General features: G+C 42.4%; 1 long non-coding RNA gene across 1 annotated transcript in view; it reads right to left on the bottom strand.

The window, feature by feature from the left end:
• The window catches only part of LOC139438403 (uncharacterized), a 47,127-nt gene extending 34,837 nt beyond the window's left edge, over positions 1 to 12,290 (bottom strand). The window contains exon 1 of the long non-coding RNA XR_011648064.1: positions 12,236 to 12,290. This is a non-coding gene — a long non-coding RNA (uncharacterized lncRNA). The remainder of the gene's footprint in view (positions 1 to 12,235) is intronic.
• Positions 12,291 to 22,986: the final 10,696 nt, after the last annotated feature.

The raw sequence follows: 22,986 nt of genomic DNA, 5'->3' as shown, positions 1-22,986 counted from the left end.
GGAATGGGGGTATTAGGTGTGGGATATATTCATATTTTTTAATGTAACATTTTTTGTGATGTATGTATCTTCAAAAAATTTAATTAAAATAAAAAATATATAGTAGCAAACTGGTATGAATAGTGGTATTATTCATAATTGCCACAAAATGGAAACAACACAAGTATCCATTAACCAATGGATAGATAAAATATGGCTTATACATACAATGGGATAGTATTCAAGCATAAGGAATGAAGTATGTGATAATGTGGATGAACCATAAGGACATTATGGTGAGTGAAATAAGGCAGACAGAAAATGACAAATATTGTTTGACTTCACCGATATGTGCTAATTGTAATAAGCAAACCCATATAGTCTAGAATGTAGATTACTGAGGTATGGATTTGTGGTTAGAGAATGGGGAGGTAATGCTTAATTTGTACAGAATTTCTATTTAAGTTGATTGTAAAATTTTGAAAATGTATGGTAGTAATGGTAGTACATTATTGCAAATATAATTAACAACCTAGAATTATGTACTTTAATGTGGTTAAAAGAGGAAAATTTAGGTCATATATGTTATCAGGGTAAAAGTTAAATGATAAAACGTATAGGGCTGTATAACTCTAGATTCTATTGTAGAAAATGGATCTCAGTACAAATATAGCAAAAACTTTTCATTAATTATAACAAATTTATGACACTAAAACAAAATGTTAATAATAAAGTAATATGTGGGAAAAATACACCTAGTGAACTGTGAGCTATAATTAATAGGACAAAAATATTCTTTCATCAACTTTAACAAAAGTACCAAGTGAATACAAAGCCTCATCAATAGGGGATATATAGGAGGGTTGTAGTTTTTTGTAGAATTTTTCTGTAAACCTACAACTTCTCTAATGAAATTTTAAAAAAAATTTCTGGATACCAGAACAGGTGAGCTTCCCTGATTAGTACTACAGCAAGTGTATTATCACACATAATTGAGATACAAGTTAGTGTTGTCATGACTTCACCAGCAGTGGACAACTGGAATACCAAGCTTAGAACTCTCATGAATGCCATCTTATATATGTCTTCTTTTGGTTGATATTAAGCTGCCTTCTTTTGTCATGAGAAACTATAGCCATAAATACAAGAGGTGTCACTGTGTTCAGTGAGTCCTTCTAGTAAATTATGAAACCCTAAGTTTCTCTTGGAGACTCCTGAACTAGCAACTGGTATCAGAAGGCTCCTTAATTTGCAGTTTGTGTCAGGAAGGGTGGTCTTGGGATCCTTGACCTTGAGTTGGCATCAGAAATGAGTATGGACTTTGAAATATCTGAACCTAAGATACCAGGATTTAGGGTCTGTGAACGCAATCCTTGATTTCTCTTTTTTAATAGTTACGGATGCTCTCACTTTGGATATAAGTAAGAACATGGCTTATTTCTTACTAGGATATTTATTCAATACCCACATTTTATAAATCCTAGCATGGAATTTCATTATTGTTGTTACTATCTCCATGACTGTAACATTCATAACACTATGTTTACTATGATATAGATTTAGCTTTCTGGATATATGAACTTTTTCTCTCCTCTTGTATATAGATGGAACCTCACTGGCTGTAATTCTTAGCCTTTTACTTTTTAATATTTACTTATTAGAATTTGTATCATTTTTTTTTTGTGCTACGAATACTGCATATTTCTTTGGTTAGGATTCTTGTTTCTGAGCTGTAAAAATTATTGCCTAGTTATTACTAGGATATGGATTCATGCTTCTAGTTCTGTGAAATTTCACTTCATCTCTCTTTTGATATTGATGACAGCTTCCACTCCATAACAGAATGTTGATGAAGGTATTGGCTTTATGCACTCTGACCTATTAAATTTCTGGGTATCGATGGTAACCTCCATTCTGTAATAACCATGCCTCTCATTGTTTACTAGGATATAAACTTAGTCAACAGATATCTGAATCTTGCCCTCCCTTTCTCTTAGAATTGATCTTAATTTCTTAGCTGAACAAATCATCCTATATCTCTTTCATGTATGAATTCCAGGTCCAGGCTTAAAGAAGTTAAACTCCTCTTTATTTGAATATGGTTGATAGCATCCTGGCTGTGGCCAAGATTTTCTATTAGAAAATGATGTCAGTCTTCTAACTCAGGGAACAATGACCACCATTTTAAGATATAGATGCTATCATTCTGCAACTCAGGGAAGAAAGACCACCATTTTAGGATATAGATTCTGTATGTAACAACCAAAATCTATTTCTACTATCTGATTACTAAAATTTAAATTGAGCATCTTGGGTCTGTAATCTCTGTCCACCTATCTCTATTGATATGGAGTTCACCTCCTGATGGCTAAGAAAGGCACATTAATCTATACTAGAATATTATTTCAGGAATGCTAACTCCTCTCCTTGGATTTTATACTAATTTTCTGATTCTAACAATGAAGGTTATTCTCTTTAAAGGTTCTATGCTGACTCTAACAGCTTTATGTACACTGACCTTATCTTTCCTTGGATATGGATGATGGATCCCTGTGGAGCATCATAAATAACATCATCCTATGTATGGTCAATGGTCTATTTCTTAATGGTAATAGGCTATCAACTCTCTGTTGTCCTTAGATACATATACTTTATCATTGGTTGAAGCAATCTGTGTTTATGTATTGGAAAAAAAATTCAGGATCTAGGATTGATGAACCATGTGCTGCCTCCCCCCCGCCTTTGTAGATATGGTAGAAACTGTAACAATCAATTTTAGGTATTCAGGCTTACTAAGAAATATATTCAGGATTTATGAATACTGACCTCCTCTCCTGGGATAAGAATGTAAATTCTTGCTGTAATATATATGGCATAATACTTCTTTGCATTTTGATAGTAGTTTTCTGTAACTACTTATAGCCTATTTCTTATTAGGATGTAGATGAAAGCTCTCTGCTTAATGAAACTACTTCTCCTCTTTCTATACATATGGATTCTATCTTCCTGACTCTTAAAACAATGGTCTGATTCTTACACAACATAGAAACAAGTCTCGATTATGTAAACTCTCATCACTTCACTTTTTTTATATCAATTCTTTCTTCCTCATTGTATTCAGTATGGTACTATTGTAACTATATTCTGAATGCAAGCTCCTGGTGTCATTTAGTCATAACTTGTCTTTTCATGGATATCAATGATAGATTCCTCGCTCTAAATATCATGGCATAAAATCCTAGACTAGAAAGAGAAAATAACCAACTGAGTAAGCACATGAATATAAACAGATGCCTAGACATCAGAAAAAAAATGACAAGCCAAACTAAGAAACAAGAAGTAATGGACCAGTCTAAGGAACAAACTAAAATGGAGAGAGGAGATGCAAAACATGGAACAGCTAACTATGGATGTCCAAACAAATATCCTTAACAAAATTGAAGAAACAAAGGAAAAATAAAGGATATCAAGAAGATATGGGGGGAACATGCAGAATAAATTGTAAACATACTTAAAAAGATAACAGAGTTGATGATGATAAAAGCCCCAATACAAGAAATTAAAAATATACTAGAAGCACATAACATCAGATTTGAGCAGGCACAGGAAAGAATAGGCAGCATTGAAGATAGTACATCTGAAATCACACAGATAGTAGAAGTGATAGAAAAACAAATCATGGAAAAAAATCAATAAGGGCATAGGGAATTGAATAACACAAAATGAAAACATATGCATATGTGTATCCCAGGCCTTAAGAGAAGGTAAAAGAGGCAGTAGGTGTGTTGAAGGAAATAATGATAAAAAAAATTTCCCAACTCATGTTCAGGAAGCACAGCAAAATTCCAAAGGCAATAAATCCTAGCAGACCTTCCCTAGGACACATGCTCACCAGATTGTCAAAAGTTCAAGATGAAAACAAAATACTGAAAGCAGCAAAAGAAAAGAGATCCATCCTACATAATTTTGATAAGATTAAGTGCTGATTTCTTATTTGAAACCATGGAAGTGAGAAGGCAGTGGTATAATGTAGTTAAACTGTTTAAAGAAAACAGTTACCAGACAAGAATCCCATATCTAGAAAAATTGTCCTTCAAAAATGAGGGAGAGATGAAAATATTCACAAGTACAGAAATTGAGAAAAATTGTCAGCAGTGATCCTGCTTTTCAAGAAATACTAAAAGAAGTTCTGTAGGTTGAGATGAAAAACAAGACAAAACAAAACACATAAAAACAAGAGAGAGGGGGATGGAAGAGAGTGTATGTATTAGTCAGTCAAAGGAATGCTGTTTCAAAGTACCAGAAATTTGTTGGTTTTTTAAAAGAATATTTATTTGGGGTAAAAGCATACAGCCCTGCGGCTGGGGCGGCTTGCACCCCGACGCTGACGGGGGGGTTTGGAGGGGTCAGCTGGCTGCAAAGTCGTCTGAGGCTGCAGCAGACAGCCTCAGAGGGGCTCTCAGGCATGGAGGACGTGCAGCGAGGGGAGAAAGAATGCAGCGGAGACCAGGTCTGGTACGCAAGTCCGGTTTATTAAGGAAGTGCAGTGGGTTATATAGAGAATGAGGAGGGCGGGGTAGAGCAGGAGGAGTGAGGGCTACAGGGCGGCTGGGATTGGCAGAAACTTGTGGGCAGACTTGTGGTTTTGTGCTGTTAGCTGTTGCTAGGGAAGTGGGCAGATTTCAGGTTATGATGCAACATTTGCCCCTTTTTCTCTTTTTTATTAGGGGGGGTATAGGTGAGAGGTTTACTTGGGTGTGTACTTATGGACGTGTGCTGGCTATGTTGGCCGCTAACAGGGGGCGAGTGGCAAGTCCAAAGAGTGGCAGGCAAGCAGAACAGACCAGCTGTGCTACACGTGAGTGGTGGGCTGCGCACTTCCCCCACTAGGTGCGGCTACGCTTGCCATTCAGACTCGGGCCTGCCCCGCCCCCTGCTCCCTATTGATTGTTAAGCAGTTCTAGGGTGGCGGCAGCTGGGGAGGGGAGTGAAGTTGGCTGTTAAGGTGGGGAACGTGCGGGCTGGGGGAGCAATGGGATGCGTTGCGGGGTTTTTAGGTGTTGGGTTGTTCTTGATTTCTTCTTGGGGCGGGCTGAGCAGGGCTCGTTGGGGGGGCTGTCTTCAGTGGCGAGCTGATGGTACTGAATGCCCATGAAGGACGTGAGGATTGCGTTGGTTTGGTCCTTGGCGAGCTGGATGATCTTCTTGACAGCCCAGGGCCCTATGGTAAGAGCTAGGAGAATTATTATTAGCGGGCCTAGGAGAGGGAGGAGGTATGGCAGGAGGGTATGGAAGACTCCGGAAAAATAGTTAGCGGCTTCACGCTCTTTTTGGCGCCGCTCTAGTCCTTCTCGGACCTTTCTTAGGCTGTCCTCGGCAAGCCCAGTAGAATTGGCGTATATACAGCACTCTTCTCCAAGGGCGGCACAAAGGCCTCCCTCCTTGAGGAGGAGAAGGTCAAGGCCCCGACGGTTTTGGAGAACTACCTCAGAAAGGGAATTGAGAGAGTTTTTAAGATGGGAGATAGCGACTTGGAGGTGGGAGATATCACTGTCGACAGCTTGCCTGAGGGAGGAAAGGGAAGAGGATTGTGTGGTAAGAGCGGCAATTCCCGTGCTTGCCCCGGCGAGACCTAGAAGGGTAGCAACTGTGAGGATGGTGAAGGGTTCTCTCTTCTGGAGGTGAGCAGGGAGTTTGTGACTCTGAAGGGTGGAGAAGAACTCTTCATCACTGTGGAAAAGGACTCGAGGGGCTAGGAGAATGAGTAGACAGGTTTCATTGGTGGCGTTGAGGGTAGCGACGGTGAGGCAGGGGGTTAGTCCGGTGGAGGTGCAAAGCCATTGGGAGGTGTTAAGGGGGATTAAGAATTTGGCGGAAATGTTGGGAGAGGAGTAGTTGGAGCAGGCATTTAGGAGGGGATGGGGACCTTGGTGAGAATGAACACAGCGCCCTGTGGAGGAAACAGATTGAAAGGTTAAGGGGATAGAAGAGGCGTTCCAATTGCATTCAGCAGGATTATGTTCAGAGGATTCAGTGAAGGCGAGGTTAGTGGCAACGGGCTCATATAGAGGAAGAGAGGGAGAGAGACAAAGCCAGCAGTTTGCAGTTAGGTTGGGGTGGGAGATATTCAGAGAGATGTAGGAGGCTCTAATTAGGTTAATGAGAGGGCTAGAATACTGAGTAGGGGGTAAGCGAGACTTGGGGTTGTGGGAGGTAAGGGGAGCAGTAGCGAGGGGGGTGCTGGGCGAGGGAGAGGGTGAGGCAGAGTGGGGGGGAGAGGGAGGCTGTGCCTGTGGAGGATTGAGAACCTGATTTGGGCCCACTGGGATGGAACGTGTGGGAATCGGCTCTTTTTTAATAATGATAAAGGCACCGTAGTCGTAGCCGGTTGCATACAGGTGGACTCCCCACGTGCGGCCAGACAGCCAGACTGGATCTAGGGGATTTTTGACTCGTAGGGTGACAGAGCGCCAGTTTGCACCACTGTGGATGAGCTTAATATAGGGGTCTTTGTTAGGGGCACCGGACCATCCGTAGGCGATGGTCTCGCACCCCCAGGAAGGGCAGTAATAGTGTGCAGGGTCATGGCATCCTCTGGCGGTGGATGGACAGATGTAGAAACCTGAGAAATGGTTATCATTGGGGCCACGGCACTTTTTGGGGAGGCCCGCACCATACGTGGCTGCAGGGGTACGCCTGCTGCGGCACGATGGGGGTGAAGTATAGCAATGAAGGGAGCAGCTATCGAAGGCACTGCTATAACTGGACGTGTAAGCTAGGTTGGTGAGATTACAGATGTGCACGGTGAAGGAAGGAGCACTTGCAGTGACATTTACAGTGAGGAGCTTTTCCTGCTGCCAAAGGGTGAGCGTCCAGTTGAAGGGTTGGTGTGAGGGGTTGGAGAAGATAGGCAGGAGAAGAGGAAGGAGGAGGAGAAGGACTGGGTACAGACGAGCTTCAGTCCTCTGCTCCATTGGCGTAGTCATCTCGGGGGGCGAATGAAGAGGGGGTGCTCGGTGGTGGACCGTTGCTTGATGGCGCAGGCGCAGCGTTCTCTGGAGGTGCTGGCACCGGCGTGCATCGGACGGCGGTGAAGGGTGCCAGATCGTCGGGTGAAGGGGTGTGGTCCATTGCAGGCACTGTGGCAGGACGGATCAGACGAGCTGGGATCCACAGGGGCTGCGGCTCAGAATCTGGAAAGACACAAGCAAAACCTCACCCTTGGGCAAGGAGGGGGGCTGGTCGTTGCCAGCGGTTAGTTTGGGGGTCTTTCCAATGGACAAGAGGGGCTTGGGTGGGACGCCACATGGGGCCCCAATGCTTGTGGGTGGGAGAAAGGCCTTTCTTGTCAAATGTGAGCAAGTTCAAGTGAATTAAGCAGGCGGTAACAACGTCTCCTGGTGGCTTTAGAGGAGCTTCGTTTTGCTCTTTGTGAATAAGGAGCTTGAGCTGTTGGTTAATGCGCTCGACGATGCCTTGTCCTTGTGGGTTGTAGGGAACCCCGAAATGATGTGTGATCTTGTACATTTGTAGGAAGGCAGCAAAGGCGGAGCACCGATAAGCGGGGCCATTGTCTGTTTTGAGGTCCCATGGAACGCCCATAAAAAGGATGGCTTGGCGTAGCGCACGGATGGCGTGTTTGGCTGTTTCTCCTGGAAGGGGCAGAGCGTAGCACATGTGCGAGAAGGTGTCGACGGCAACATGCAGGAACTTGAGTCTTCCAAAAGAGTTGACATGAGTAACGTCCATTTGCCATCGGGAGTTTGGGCGAAGACCTTGCGGGTTGACGCCCTGTGGCTGTAATGGGCCGAGGGGTAAGAGAGGCGCGCAGGTGCGGCAAGAGCGCACGAGGTGCTTACAGGTTTCCATGGGCAGATTGGGAAAGAGCTTATGAATTGAGCGCGCTGAGAAGTGGAACTGCGCATGCAGTAGCTTGGCCTGGTTGACAACGTCCCCAAGATAAAGCGGCCAGGGCACGCTGTGGTTGGCAAGTGCGGTGTGCCGTGGTTGGCATGTGCAAGGCATGCTGTGGCAGGCGAGCGCAGCGTGCTGTGCTGGTGACGCCTGAGCTGGTGATGGCTGGACAGCGCGGTCGGCGGCTTGATTTCCAGTGGTTAGCGGGCCAGGGAGGCCGCTGTGACTTCTGATGTGAGTGATGAACCAAGGGTGGTCTCTGGCTTCTAATTGGTGCTGGAGGAACTGAAGCGCCGTATCGGTGGCTGTATCTGTAGGGAAGAAGGTGGCAAGAGGCAAGGCATGGCACACCTGCAGGGTGTATAAACTGTCTGTGAAGATATTGAGCGGCTGGTTGGGGCAGGTGTGCAGAGCAACAGCGACTGCGAGCAGTTCTCCGACTTGGACGGAGAACGCGTTCGAAAACACAAGGGTTCGTGGTGTTGGGGAACCAGGTGAATAGATGACCGCAGCATAGGAGGTCTTTGAGGCATCTGTAAAGGCCGTTACTGCGTGTGGAAGAGGTTTCCTGGCCGGCAATGGATGGAACGGAGTGGAGAATGCGAGTCGCAAGAGGCCTTGGAGAAGTCGGTGATGAGGATAGTGGTTGTCGAAAGAGCCTCTGAAAGTTTCAGCGAGCACTTGCATGTCCACATCATGGATGAGCAGGTTGGTAGTAGCCTTGGAGTCAAAGGGCCAGACGATTGTGGAAGGAGGAACTCCGTAGGTATGCACACATAGCCCTACAAGGTTGGAGGCGAGGGTGATCCATGCCCTTGTGAAGGGGCAGATTTTTGGGAGCTTACTCTTGGAAGAGTGTAGCCAGAGCAGTGGCCCATCTTGCCAGAGGAGTCCAGTGGGCGTTACTGGCGTGGGAAGAACCAATGCGAGGATTGGCAGTCCTGGGGCGTAGCGCTCGAGGCGGCAGGCCTGAAGGGCCTCGTTGACATCCTGCACAGCCGCTTGGGCTGCTGGAGTGATGACAATGGGGCGGGTGACTGCGTCGGCTGGAAGATCCTTAGTCTGGAGAAGCTCGAAAAGAGGCTGAAGTTGAGCCGTGGTGATGGGGAGCACTGACCGAAGCCAATTGATTTGGCCGCAGAGCTGCTGTAGCTCCGTTAGAGACATCTTGGGCGACACCTGTAGCTTTGGTGCTACTGGCTTAACATGGTGGTGAAAGTGAAACCCCAAAAATTGAAAGGGGGATTGAAGGCGAATCTTGTCAGGCTGAACAGTAAGTCCGATCTGTGAGAGATTGTGGAGAAGCTCCGAGACGAGAGTTTCCAGCTCACGAGGATCCTTAGCGGCAATGAGCAGATCGTCCATGTAGTGGATGATGTGGGTGCGCCTGTGGGCCTTCTTGCGGAGTGGATCGACTGCGCGATCGACAAAGAGTTGGCAGATGGCCGGGCTGTTGTGCATTCCTTGAGGGAGGACTCTCCATTGGTAATGCTGGGCTGCACCTCGATGGTTTGTTTGAGGCACCGTGAAGGCGAACCGTGGGCAGTCTCGTGGATGGAGAGGAATGGAGAAGAAGCAGTCCTTGATGTCGATGATGGCCGCGTGCATGTGCTGAGGGACAGTGGTGGGGTGCGGGCACCCTGGCTGCGGCGATCCCATTGGCTTGATGTGCTTGTTGACCTCACATAGGTCATGGAGAAGGTGATATTTGCCACTGCTTTTCTTGGTAATAACAAAGACAGGTGAATTGTAGAGACTAGTGGAAGGTTCAATGTGTCCTGCCCGTAACTGCTCTTCGACGAGAGTGGAGAGGGCTTGCAGTTTGTAAGATGGCAAGGGCCACTGCTCGACCCAGATGGGCTCCTCTGTGTCCCATTCCAGAGGGATAGGGTCAGGCGTTGTGATGGGAGCAGTGGCCCCCGCTATGGGGGGGGGGGCAGGCTGAGCGAGAGGGCCTCAGTAGTGAGGATGGCTCCCATTTGGCTGAGGATATCTTCCCCAGAGAATACCACCAATGGTGGAGAGGATGAGGGGGCAGAAGCGACCATGCCAGCCCTCTCGGTCCTCCCATTTGATAGGAGTGGCGCATCTCCAGGACTCGGCGGAGCCTGTGGCCCAATTACCTGAGGCCCCTGCTCAAGAGCCCAGTGGTTGAAGGCGGCGATTTCAAACGGAATGCAGGAGACCTCTGCACCGGAGTCGAGCAGTCCCTCTAACCATTGCCCTTCGATTTTGAGCTCCATGACAGGCTTGGAGGAGCTTCTGATGGGAACCGTCCACATCAAGGCTTGGGGGCTCTCTGGTGGGTGGCCTCTTTGGGGAGGGCTGAGGCTTGCCCCGCTGGGAGTTTAAAGGTTGGCGAGGGCTTTGAGCGGAGCGGCAGTTGCGGGCCCAATGATATCCTTTTCTGCATCAAGGGCATGGGGTGGAAGGCCCTCTCGGGCGGGATGGAGGGTGGCTGCCAGATGCTGGGAGGGATGGTCTCTTGGTCTGCAATTGTGGGCAGTCTCGGGCGAAGTGGCCCATCTCACCGCATCTGAAGCATCTGGAAGAAATGGCTAGGGCCGTGGCGATGGCTTTGGCGAGGCTAGTGGCCTGCGGGTCAAGGTTGCGGCAAGCCAAAACCCAGTCATGGATGCCCTTATCCCGCATGGTGAGGATAATCTGCTGGCAAGCATCGAGGCATCCTTCAACGATGAGATCTTTGGCGAGAGCGACCTGGGCCTCCTCTCCGTGGACCTTACGCTGGCAGGCCTCGATGACGCGGGCGACAAAGGTAGCAAAATCTTCGTCTTTGCCCTGGGTCATCTGGGCGAGCTTTTGAGGTCTCGTGGCGGAGACATTGCGGAAGGATCGCAGGGCTAGTTCTCTAAGCCGGAGCCAAAAACCAGTGGGCGCATTGCAGTACTGCACAGGATCGGTGAAAGTACCAATGCCTGTGTATGCCTCTGGGGGGTCCTGGATACCTGCTCTGGCATTCTCGGCGATGTGCCTCTCAGCCTCTGCCTGGAAGTGGCATCTCCATTCCACGAACTGTCCTGGGGCCAGAATGGCCCGGGCAAGTGAAATCCAATCATAGGGGAGAACAAGTTGTGCCCGAAGTTCCTCGAGCAGCTGTTGGGCGTACGGACTCCCGATGCCATCCTCTTTAACTGCGCGTCTAAGGTTTTTAATTTCATCAGTGGTGAAAGGGAGCCATTGCTGGGGGCGCGCTTGAGAGGGTACTGGGTTCAAAGGGAAGAGGTGAGGGGTGGCCCCTGTCATGGGTGGGCCGGAATGGCCCAGCCATGTGTCTGAACTGGTCCAAGGCCTGGACGCTGGTGCCGGTGGAGCGGCCAATGGAGGAGGAGGTGGCGGCCATGTTGTCTGAGAGGGGGGACAAGATGGACGCAGAGGAGTTTCCGGTTGCAAACAAGATGGTGGGGGCTCTCCTTCCGGTTGCAAACAAGATGGCTGCGGAGAAGTTTCCGGCGGACAAAATGTCCGCGGCAAGGCTTCCAGTGATTTATAAGATGGCGGAGGCTCTCCTTCCGCCCTGCGCCAAGATGGCGGAGGCTCCCCTTCCGGTTTGCGCCAAGATGGCGGAGGCTCTCCTTCCGGTTTGCGCCAAGATGGCGGACGCTCTCCTTCCGGTCTGTGCCAAGATGGCGGAGTGACCGGAAGAGGCGGGTAAAGAGAGGTGGGATTTCCGCCTGAGGGCCCATACTTCCTCCCTTCAGGCGAAGAAGAAGGAGGAAGTGTGCCATCTTGGTGGCCAGGCAGGAACTTCCCCCTTTCAAGCGAAGAAGAAGGAGGAAGTTCGCCATCCTGGCGACCAGGCAGGGACCTCCCCCCCTCAGGCGGAGAGGAAAGAGGAAGTTCGCCATCCTGATAATGGTCGTCCCGAAGAGGATGGAGCTCAAGGTCGGCATTGAGCTGACTAGATAAGGACTCAGTATCTAAGTCGGGAGTGTCCCCCTTATCAGGGTCGCAGTCGAGCGGCCGCGCAGCAGCCCCGGTGGAAACCTGGTAAGCATCTTTCAGGGCAGGCGCGCCAAGGAGGCAGGCGCGGATGGCCACAAGCGTGGGCAGGAGGCCAGGGGGAAACGACCTGCCCTCATGCTCCATAGAGGAGGTGACGTGGTCAATGAGATGCGAGTAAGTGTCTGGGCTCCAAAGGTGGCAGGTGGCCAGCCACAGATTGAAAGGCAGGACGAGATCCCAGTACTTTTGCAGGTGGCGGAGGGAAACCCTAATGCCATTAGTGTCTAGGAGGCCAGCAAGCGCTCTGACTTGCGGCGCTTGGCGGGAAGATAGACGCCCACCCATTTTTCTGCCAGGGGCTGATAACGGGGGTCCTTACCTTGAGAGCGCGGCGAAGGGGTGGGAGCGAGGTCCCACGGGGGTGAGGCAGTGGTCACGTCGGACCGGACTTGAACTGCCCCACGTTGGGCGCCAGTTGTGGCTGGGGCGGCTTGCACCCCGACGCTGACGGGGGGGGGTTGGAGGGGTCAGCTGGCCGCAAAGGCGTCTGAGGCTGCGGCAGACCAGGTCTGGTATGCAAGTCCGGTTTATTAAGGAAGTGCAGTGGGTTATATAGAGAATGAGGAGGGCGGGGTAGAGCAGGAGGAGTGAGGGCTATGGGGTGGCTGGGGATTGGCAGAAACTTGTGGGCGGACTTGTGGTTTTGTGCTGTTAGCTGTTGCTAGGGAAGTGGGCAGATTTCAGGTTATGATGCAACACAGCCCCAAGACAATAGAAAGTCCAACTCAAAGTACCATAAGAGGTATTTTTTCATCAAAGTCAGCCACCACATGTTGAAGCAAGATAGCAGGTGCTCTCTGAGGGGTATCAGTCTTCCCCTTTGGGCTTCCACTCTCAGGTTCAGCAGCTCCACTTCTTCTTGATTTCAGCTTTATGTCTTTTACCACTCTCTGCCCAAGGTTAATTGTAAGTTATCAGGTAAAATTTTTCATTTGTCCCCAGGGCTTCAGGTGTTTGAACTTTCTTCATAATGTCACATGGCCAGATCAGAAATGACAGAGCTCTCTCTTCTCTATATGTCTGTGTGAGTGTCCATTTATATCAGACTAACTTACTGATGTGGTTGAATCAAGAGGTCCTCGATGCAATTATGTCAGATAATATAATCAAGTGCACCTCAACTGAATTTAATATAATCAAAGGATATCACAACCAGAGAAATATTAAAAGATTAACATACACACATAATATTTTTCCTTTTGGGATTAAAAATAATCTCCTACTGCCACACTCCACCTAGGGAATCCCCAAAAGATGTTATAATTTTCCAAATATCTGTACATAATTTCAGTGGTAATACTGCCTAAAAAGTCACATAAAATCAGTTGCATGAACAGTTTTCTTTGGGTCCTAATTACCTCTAGTTCTAGATCTGTGGAGCTTGACAAATTATATGCTTCCAATAAACAAATAGGGTACAGATATAGAATAAACATTTGCATTTTCACAAGGATAATTTGGGAAGGAAACATGCATCCCAGATCCCTAACAGTTTGAAAACCTGCATGGCCTACAGAAGAAATTGTAAACATACATAAAAAGATAACAGAGCTGATGATGATGAGAAGCATGATGCAAGAAACTAAAAATACACTAGAAGCACTTAACAGCAGATTTGATCAGATAGAGGAAAGACTTAAAAACATAGAAGACAGCACATCTGAAATCACAGTAGAAGTAACAGACAGAAACAAAATCTGAGCGTCATAATAAGATGATGGTTTCTTCTACTCCTTGGGGCCTCATGATGGCCCACCCTTTCTACAGGCTTGCCCAGTGGCCATGATTTTTATTCCACACTCATTAAGCATCTGGGTGGTGACTGGGCTCCAAATATCACCCTCCAATAATATTGGGGCGATAGTCACTCTTTGCCAATCTCCAGGATACAGTCTCAACAACCTTATTAGAGTGAGGAGATGTCAATATTCTCCCTAATCTCTGGCATACAAGCCCAACCCGCTCAGAGCTGTGGGGTGGACACCTCACTCTCCCAATCTATGGGTAAGAGGTCATAACCCACAGAGCAGTAGGGTAGTGACCCCAATCCCCTGCCTGTAGGGATTAGGCCCGGCAACATCAGAGAAGTGGGGTGGTGACTTAACTCTCCCCAACCACCAGGGAATCTGCAACAAACTCTCTGTAGACTGTCCTTCAAAAAATCTGTGAAGAGTGGGCTGGAATAGCTACCGTTATCAAAATTAGAGGGAAAATCACCCTCTCCAATCACATGGGGGGGGGGGGTCGTCTCATGGCCTAAGGAAATGTCTTAATTCTAGACCTCAGCTTCCAGTTTTCCTCTGAAAGCCATTTTCCTTTCCATCCTTCTCCTCCCTGTCCCCTTTAGTCCAGGCTGACAGTGGTTTTCTTCATACAGATCTCTCAAAACTTGTTGGTTTAGCTTGCAGGAAGTGATAGTATGGTTACGTTTGCCTTTTTTTCTTGTTTTGGTTACTCTTTGTATGTGAAATCATTCCAACCTTTCACTCACAACCTGTTTGTGTTCCTCAAAGCAAACACAACAGGTAACCTAACCAGAGATGTCTCAAATGAATTTAACATAATCAAAGGGTAACATACCGAGAGGAATAGATTAGTTTACAGACAATATTTTTCTCTTATAGGGATTCATAAATAATCTCAAACTCCTACAGTGTATAAAGGAAGATTATGGGTAAGATTAACTAAAAGGATAATAGAAATGAAAATAAACTATGACCCATATAACCCTAAAGAAAAATGACTAAAGTAAGTACTGCCTTTATAGTATAATAACACTGAATGTTAATGCATTAATCTCTCCAATCAAAGAACAGGTTGGCTGAATACATAGGATAATAAGACCCATCTACATGCTTTCTACTTGAAATTAACCTTACAATCGGGGACAAAAGAAGGTTGCAAGTAAAAGAATGGAAAACAATATTATATACAAATATTAACCCAAAATGAGCAGGCTTATCTATACTAATATAGAACAAAATAAATTTTAAATGCAAAAAAGTTGTAAAAGACAAAGCAAGAAAATATAAGCTAATAAAATGTGTACTCGACCAAGGAGAAAGAACAATCCTAAATTTTTATGTACCTAACCAGGGACCCCCAATTACATGATGCAAATATTGGGAAAACGAAGATGAAAAATAGTTGACTCTACAATCATAGCTCAATACACCATTATCACCATTGGACAGAACATTGGGACCAATGCTAAATGAAAAATCAGATACTTTGAATAGTATGTTAGAGAAACTAAACCTGACTTACTTACACACAAGATTATATCACAAAACAAATGCTTATACATTTTCCTTGAATGCTCATGGATCATTCTGCATGATAGATCACATGCTGGGTCATAAGACAAAATCTCAGTGAATTTAGGAAAATTGAAATTATACAAAAATCTTGTTCTGAACACAATAGAATGCAGCTATAAATTTAAAAAGGATGGAAAACTAGAATAGGCCAAACTAGACTAGGCAAACTCTAACATAAGCAGTAAGTCAAGAAGGAAATTAAAGAGAATCAGTAATTACTTCACAAAAGTGAAAATGAAAACAAAACATATCAAAACTAATGGTATGCAGGTAAATCAGTGCTGAAAGGGAAATTTATACCCTAAATGCTGAGATGAAAAAATAGAAAATATCTAATATCAAGAACCTTGCTACACACTTAGAGGGGGAAAAAAAAATACCTAATCCCAAAGCAAGAAGAAAGAAGGAAATAACAAAGATTAGAATCCAAACAAATGAAACTGAGAATAAAAAACAATTAGAATTAATGAAACAAAAGCTGGTTCTCTGAGAGGATTAATAAAATTGACAAACATTTACCTAGACAAACATGAAAAAAAGAGAGAAGATGCAAAGAAAGTCAGAAACAAGAGTGGATATTACCATGGATCCCACAGAAATAGAGCATCATACTTGAAAAATTAAATGCCAACAATGTGAACAATGTAGATGAAATGGGCTAATTTCTAGAAATATACAAGCAGCTTACTTTGATGAAAGAAGAAATTGATAAATTCATCAGACAAATCACAGGTACAAAATTGAATTGATCACCAGAAACCTCTCCAATAAGAAGAGCCTAAGATCAGTTGCCTTCACAGATGAATTCTACCAATCATTCCAGAAAGAACTAAAACCAATCCTGCTCAAACGCTTTCAAAAAGAAGAGGAGGGAACACTATCTAACTCAATCTATGGTGTCAACATCACCCTAATACAAAAGCTACATAGATATGCTACTAGGAAAGAAAACTACACACCAATCTCTTTAAAGGACTTAGATGCAAATATCCTCAAAAAATACTTGCTATCATATTCAATAACACATCAATTGAATTAGATACCAGGATCAAGTGAATTTTATTCCAGGTATTTAAGAGTGGTTCAACAAAATCAATTAATGTAATATATCATTTGACTGCAGGAAAAATCACATTATCATCTTTATCGATGCAAAAAAGGAATTTGACAAGAGACAGCATCCTTTCTTGATAAAAGCACCTCTAAAGACAGGATTAGAAGGTAGTTTTCTCAACATATTAAAGGACATATCATTTAGCATTTCACATCATACTCAATGGTGAAATGCTAAAGGCTTTCCCTCTAAGATCAAGGTTGCCCATTGTCACCTCTCTTATTTAACATTGCATTAAAAGTATTTATTCAAGCACTCAGGTAAGAAAAAGCAGTAAAGTGAATCCAAATTCACAAATAAAGTGAATCCAAAGGAAGAAGTAAAACTTTCAGTATTTGCAGATGACATAATTATATACTTAGAAAGTCACAGAAAATCTACAACAAAGTTTCTAGAACTCATAAATGAGTTTGGCAAAGTAGCCAGGAAAAAAGATTAACACACAAAATTCAGTATTATTTCTTTACCTTGAAAATGAGCAATCTGAGTAGGAAATCAAGAAAAAAATTAATATACAGTAGCAAATAAATAATTGTATATCAAAAAATAAACTTAACTCATGATGTTAAGGACTTGAGTATAGAAAATGACACTACATTGCTAAAGGAAATCAAAGAAGATTGAAATAAATGGAAATATATTCCATGTGAATGAATGGGAAGGCTAAATATCAGTATGATGTCATCTTATGTAAATGATTTCCACATTCAACACAATCCTAATAAAGTTCCAATAGCACATTTTACAAACTGGATAAGACAATTATCAAATTTATTTGGAAGGATAGGTAAGTCACCCTCAAATTAGCCAAAACAAGTTGAAAGGAAAAGCAAAATTGGAGGAAACATTCCACCTGACTTAAAGCATACTGTAAAGCTGCAGTGGTCAAAACCACATGATACTGGCAAAAGATGGACATACTGGCCAATGGAACCAAACTGAGAGTTCAGATATAGACCCATACATATATGGCCAACTGATATTCAATAAGCCACTAAGCCCACTAACTGATGCAGAATAATGTCATCAGCTAATTGGTATTTGGAGAATTGGATAGCCATGCCCAAAATAATAAAAGAGGATCAATATCTCATGCCTTATACAAAACTTAACTACATATGTATCAAAGACCCAAATATAAGAAGCAAGACTATACAGATGCTAGAAGATAATGTAGGGAGACATCTATGTGATCTTGTAATAGAAAATGGTTTTATAAATTTTAAACTGAAATTACAAGCAATGAAAGAAAACACAGATAAAAAGGACCTCCTCAAAATGTAAACTCTTATGCTTCAAAGGAGTTTGTCAAGGAAGTGAAAAGGAGGCCTACTTAATGGGAGAAAATATCCTCAAGATTGAGGAATGAATAAATATAAGGGAGGAATGCAACCACAGACCAAAGTAGAATTATCGTTGTAGTAATAGAAGAACCTATAACATTGATATAAAGACAGTGCTGAGAGGAGAGCAAGGGAAAAGTAATTGGAATATAGGGCATGCTTGAGGGTATTGGAATTGTTCTTTGTTACATTGCAATGACTGTTACAGGCTATTTACATTTTGTCAAAACTTATAAAATTGTACACTGCAAATTGTAAACCATAAAGTAAATTATAGACTTTAGTTAGTAGCAATGTTTCAAAATTTGCTTATCAATTGATGTAAGGTATTATTAATAGGGAAAAATGTGAAGGGGTAGAAGTGGAGTATATTGGAATCCCCTATATTTTTCATGAAACTTTTCTGTAATCTAAAACTTTTTAAAAAATAAAATGTATTATATGAGAAAAATGAAGTAAAAAGACCTAAAAGGGTACTACAAACAAATGTATGCCAACAAACGAGACACTGTAGATGAAATGGACATGTTCCCAGAAATCCATGAACAACCTACACTGACTCTAGAAGATAATACATGACTTAAAAATGTTTTCACAAGTAAACAGATTGAAAGTCATAAAAAATATAAAAAAATAAAAGACCAATGACCAAAGGGCCTCAAAGCTGAATACTAGCCAACATTCGAAGATTATTTTATACAATCTTGCTTTAAGTCTTCTCCCAACATTCAATAAAGTTAATGCTACCAAACTCAATCTAGGAATCCAACAATTATCCTAATGCCAAGGCCAGATAAAGATATTATGATAGAGGAAAATTACATATTCATTTCCCAAATAAATACAGATGCAAAAATCCTTTCCAATTTATTGCCAAAAGAATCCAGCAGCATAACAGAAGGACTGGTCATAGTGATCAACTAGATTTTACCCCAGGCTTGCAAGGGTGGTTTACCACAAAGAAAATCAATCAGTGTAATTCAGCACATTAAAAAACTGAAGAAGAAAAATCACATGATCCTTTTGATTGAGGCATTAAAGGTACTTGACAAAATATAGGACCCTTTATTTATAGAAAAACACTTCAAAGATGGGAATAGAAGGAAATATCTCAACGTGATAAAGTGTATGTGATTTTGGCTGAAAGTGCTAGTCTATGAAGGTTGCCATCAATTGAATGGAAGCTAGAGGATAATCCAGGGACTATGAAACATGACTTCAGGGGTGAAGGATGATTGTGGTTAACAGTACAAATACAAGTGTGTTCCTCTGTTTCAAGGTGTTAAGAAAATGGACATATATTCGAAAAATGCATCTAATGTAATGTATAAAATTAACAGTAGTTTTGTAATATTTTTACACCAATAGTAAAGAAGGTACTCCATCAATGCTAATAGCCAATAATGAGGGATGTAAGATGATACAGGAGTTTTCCTTTTGGAGTAAGGAAAACATTCTGTGTTAATAATAGGAAAGGTCTGTGATGGTACTGAGAGTCACTGAGTGTATGTATACTTTGGATGGATTGGACAATACAGGGTACTGTACAAAACAATGAACCTTGAGGTTAAGAGTAAAAATATGAAAACAATCTCTCATGAACAACAACAAAAATTCAGTATGATTACATGGCCTTTATATTAGGATGTTTTGTGTGGAAATACACCAAATATAAGCTATGAACTATAGAGATGGTAATATTTTGAAGCTGTTCTTGAGTCATTTGTAATAAAAGTGTCACAACAATGTAAGGTGCTTGTGGGGAAAAGTATGAGAATCCTGTAAATTGTACATGACTGTTTACTTAATTTACAACTTTAACTTTTCAAATTGAAAAAATAGGGAAAAACTACAAAATTATCATTCAGAACATATAGAATGACCATTATTGAAGAAACGAAGAACTACAGTGCTGGAGATGATGTAGAGCAATAGGAACACTCATTCTTGTTAGGGATGTACAATGATGCAGCCTCTGTGGAAGACAGTTTGGTGGTTCCTCAGGAAGCTAAATGCAGAACTGCCTTATGGTCAAACTGCCTCACTATTGGGATTATATTCAGGAAAACTGGAAGCAGTGTAGTGAGCTATTTGTACATCAATAGTTGCAGTGGCATTATTCACAATTGCTAAATGAATGAAGCAAGCCAAGTGTCCATCAACCAATGAATGGGTAAATGATTTGTGGTATAGGCATATGATGGAAAACTATTCACCTGTAAGAAGAAATGGAGTCAGGACACCAATGATAATATGGATGAACCTTAATCATATTGAGTGAAACAAATCAGACATATAAGAACAAAAGATGTATGGTCTAATTAATATAAATTAAATACAAGGATTAAAATTATGGAGTTAAAATCTAGGGTAGAGGTTCCTAGAAGGTAAAGGTTGAGAAGAGTGAGTTGATAATGTATGTAGAATTTTTAATAAGGTTGACTGTAAATGTGTGACAATGGATAGAGTTGATGGTAATGTACAGTGATTATAACTATCACTGCTGATTTGTAAATGTGATTGTGGCTCAAAGGGTAGTCAAGGGATATAAATGCCAATTGAAAGAAAACTAGAGAGTAATCTAGGAACTAACACAGAGAACTCAGTGGTGGATGAGGATTTGATTAATAGCACAAGTCCAAGAATGTTCTTCTATGAAATAGAACACATACATGCCACTATTACAAGCTCTTAAGAATATGGTACTGCATGAAAAATACAATTAATGTAAGTTATGGACTATAGTAGCAGTAATATTGTAATATATTTGCAGCAATGGCAAAAAACTATTATATCAATGCTGAGAGTCAACAGTAGTGAGCTATAAGGGAGTAAGGGAGTATGGGATAGGATTTTTTTTCCTAATTGAGTAAGGAAAATGCTCTAAAATTGACTGAGGTAATGACAGAAGCAATTCTGTAAAATGACACTAGGCACCACTGAGTGCAGACTTTGGATAGGTTATTATAGGTTATTCCAGGCTGGAGGCTGTATAACACAGTGAACCGTATGGTTGATGATGAACTTTGGCTGAAAATACATACATGAGAACATTCTCTCATGAACTAAAACAAATATATAATACTAATACATGGTGGCAATAATAGGGTGTTTTATGGGAAAAATGCACCAAATGTAAGCTGTAGGTTATAGTTTGCAGTAATGTTTTGAGAATATGCTTTCAAATTATAAAAAAATATTCCACAATAAGGCAAGGTGGTAGTGGAGTGGTATGGGAATTCTGTATATTACACATGATTATACAACTTCTTTAATAAATAAAAGGGGAAATAGTAATCAAAATACCATCATACAAGCAGAGGGAAAGATATATAGCCCAGAGAAATAAATCAACTGTTCAGAAACTAACCCCTACTTTTATGTCACCTCATTTGGATAAGGGTGGGAAATCCACTCAATTGGTATAGAGTCATCTCTTCAACACATAGTACTTGGAAAATTGGATATTCATGAACAAATGAATGAAAATGAATCCTTTCCTTATACTATATAGAAAAATTAAATAAGAATTATTTGAAGACCCAAAATTTAAGAACCAGAACATTAGAACCCCAGGAAGAAAGAATAAGAAAGCTTGTTTAGGATCTTGTTTTAGGCAATGGTTTCTTTACTAAACATTAAAAAGACAAACAAAAGGAAAAATGAATATATATGACCTCTACAAAATTTAAAATACTTGTGCATCAAAGGACTTTATCATAAAAGTAAAAACATAGCCTATTCAATGGGAGAATATATTGGGAAATCACATAGTCCATAGGAGTTAAATATCTACAATATATAAAAATCAGCAACTTAACAACAGGAAGACAACCCATTTTAAAATGGGCAAAATATTTTAACAGACATTTTCAAAAAGATGAACAAATTTCAAACTGCACATACAAATATGCTCAATATCATAACTATTAGATCCTTGAAAATCAAAAGCACAATGAGTATACACCCATACTCAATATCGTATGCTCAATATCATATCTTTATGGGCCCAACCAGACCCTGAGCAACAGCAGACTTGCAACTCCTATCATCTGGCCAGCTAACAAGGAGGTGAAAAAGATCAACCATCACACCGGGGAGCCAAGAGTGCCTACAATTGCATGCAGAATTGCATCCTCATCCACGTGGAATCTAATCCCTCTCTTGATGTAGAGGGGGACTGGGCTTAACCATCCCAGGGTCCACAGGATGGAGAAATAGATTGTAGACTAGAGTGGACTTACTGGTGTTCTGCTGGGGAACTATTGTGATTAGTAAGGGAAGAAATTGTAATATTGATGTGGAGAAACTGGCCAAGGTAGCTACTGATGGTAGGGAGAGGGAAGAAGAGATATGATGTGGGTACATTTTCAGGATTTGGGGTTGTCCCAGGTGGTGCAGCAGGGACAGTTTCTGGGCCTTGTTTGTCCTGCCATGGCCCACTGGGTGGAATGGGGTGATTATAGACTACAATGTAGACACTGTCCACATGGTGCAGCCGTGCTCCAAAATGTATTCACCAGGTGCAGTGAGTGTGCCACCATGATGGAAAAGGTTGTTGATGTGGGAAGAGTGGGGTAGGGAGGCTTGGGGGTATATGGTGACCTCATATTTTTTTAATGTAACATTTAAAAGAAAAAGAAAAAACACAATGACATGCCATTACATACTCACTGAAATGGGTACTATAAAAAATTAGAAAATTAGAAATGTAGGAGAGGATTTGGAGAAATAAGAACATTCATTTTTTTGTTTGTAAGACTATAAAATGGTGTAGTAGCTGTGTAAAACAGTGTAGCATTTCCTCAGAAAATTTTGTGTGTGATTAACATATGACCTGGTGATCCAATTTCTTGTTATATGCATCAAGTAATTAAAAGCAAGGTCCTCAATAACATGTTAGTAAATTAAAGTTACTGACAATATTATTAACAATAACCAAAATGTGGAAGCTACAGATGAATGGATATATAATAAATAATGGATAAACAATATATGGCGTATCTCCACAATACACTATAATTCAGCAATTAAAGGGAATGATGTTCTGAAACATAGTAGCATATGGATGAGCCTTCAAGACATCAAGTTGAAATAAGATTGACACAAAAAGATGTTATTGTGTGATATTGAGTTATAAAAAGCATAGAACAAATTTCAAAGAAATAATATTAGAGGTGGAAAAGGGCTATGGAAGAGGGGGTTACAGTGGAATGGGTGCAATTTCTCTTGAGGAGATAAAAAAGTTGTTTTATTGAATATTGATAATTGTACTAAATCAAAAAATGCGCTA

Source organism: Dasypus novemcinctus, chromosome Y (assembly GCF_030445035.2).
Source record: "Dasypus novemcinctus isolate mDasNov1 chromosome Y, mDasNov1.1.hap2, whole genome shotgun sequence".
In the NCBI taxonomy this organism is placed as follows: Eukaryota; Metazoa; Chordata; class Mammalia; order Cingulata; family Dasypodidae; genus Dasypus; species Dasypus novemcinctus.
The sequence above is the reverse complement of the archived record's forward strand: the minus strand, read 5'-3'. Positions and strand labels throughout refer to the sequence as shown.